Below are 1,377 nucleotides of genomic sequence, written 5' to 3'. Positions count from 1 at the left end.
TGCTGTCCAGAATTGAAGTCAGGTGAGAGTGGATTGCATCAATCTGCTCCTGATCTTCAATGTATACCGGCACAGGTGCTGACTTAGCAGAATGCTTGGGAAAAAGTGTTTTACTGAGGTGATTATGAAAACAATGACAAGGCATGATTGATTGATGCCTTATGACTATGCTGATGATTTATTGCATTTTTCATCTGTGCTGTGTTGCGTCAGTTATTTCCACTGGCAAGGAAGGGACTTCAAGAATGAAACAAACTAAGATGTTCAGAAACTAGTACACATACCTCTCTGTCTCAAACTGCTCACCAATCTGATCACAGGAATGTCAAGCTAACAGAAATGTTACAGGATCAGTATTCAGATCTTATTGGTAGAACTCAGTGACCAGCAATAAAGTACAACAACTTTATAGCAACCTTTTAATGAAGAAAACAGAAAAGCTAATCTGAGGGAAATTAAATGGAGTGTTCAGCACAGTGTAGAGGGCATACTCTCGACGTTATATGCCATAGGAACATGGCAATCGTTTCTTAGCTGTGGACCTAAAGATGGTCTCTGTGCTGGTCATCTCCAAAACCAGGCTTTGATTAATATACAGGGAGACTAGAAGAAGGATCTCTCTTCAGAGTGGCTTCAGTACCTATAGGGATGCATAAGCAATGGATATGGCCAGGGAGTATAAAAAAGTGTTATGACAATCCATTTCACATTTGCATTATCACAATCCCTCCAAACCACAAAGTTGAATAATTACTATATTCTTATGAGCTACACCATGTAAATCTTACACATAACAGATAATGATCTGGGCCGGTGGCTTGTGTTCATGCAGGGAACACAAGGGCATCCTTCATGAAAGCATTATCCTAAAAAACACAAATAACACCAGTAAAGAATACCTATTATTTTACTTCTGACTTATGGTAGATGTCAAATAGTATGATTTATGCATTCAATACTCACTGGAGAGTAGGCTAGAGGATTGTGGCAATAACATGCATGTTGGCAGTGTACATGTCTTTGCCCTGTGAGAGTAAAAGGAAAACTTAAGCAGACTACCACTTGCCATTCAAATATGAAATGAAGAAACTCTCTAAAAAGTCTCAAATAAACTACAGCTGATATAAAATAATGTGAAAAATGTTTTATACATGTGCTCAAACCTCTTCATAGACGAGTTTCATGCAGGCATTTCCCATCTACAAGAGAAACAATCAAAATAGCTAGCACACACACAAAAGTCTAAGCTCTTTAAACAAAGAAAACAAATAGCATGACGTTAAATGCTAATGTTACTACTTACATACCTGATCGTCAATAAGTACATTTATAGACATTTTTAGACTTTAATACGACTATAGACATTTATATCTATTA

The 1,377-nt window shown here is 37.1% G+C and overlaps 1 long non-coding RNA gene across 1 annotated transcript; it reads right to left on the bottom strand.

Moving 5' to 3' along the window:
- Positions 1-558: 558 nt before the first annotated feature.
- Positions 559-1,176, bottom strand: LOC107749770 (uncharacterized). The gene is made up of 3 exons (XR_001641082.1): positions 964-1,176; positions 789-866; positions 559-640 (listed from the first exon to the last, which is right to left on the bottom strand). It is a non-coding gene; the product is annotated as an uncharacterized LOC107749770 (long non-coding RNA).
- Between the last annotated feature and the right edge of the window lie 201 nt (positions 1,177-1,377).

This window comes from Sinocyclocheilus rhinocerous, unplaced genomic scaffold (genome assembly GCF_001515625.1).
Source record: "Sinocyclocheilus rhinocerous isolate Xijiao unplaced genomic scaffold, SAMN03320098_v1.1 scaffold860, whole genome shotgun sequence".
Classification (NCBI taxonomy): Eukaryota; Metazoa; Chordata; class Actinopteri; order Cypriniformes; family Cyprinidae; genus Sinocyclocheilus; species Sinocyclocheilus rhinocerous.
Note: the sequence above shows the minus strand (reverse complement) of the source record. Positions and strands in the feature narration are given on the sequence as shown.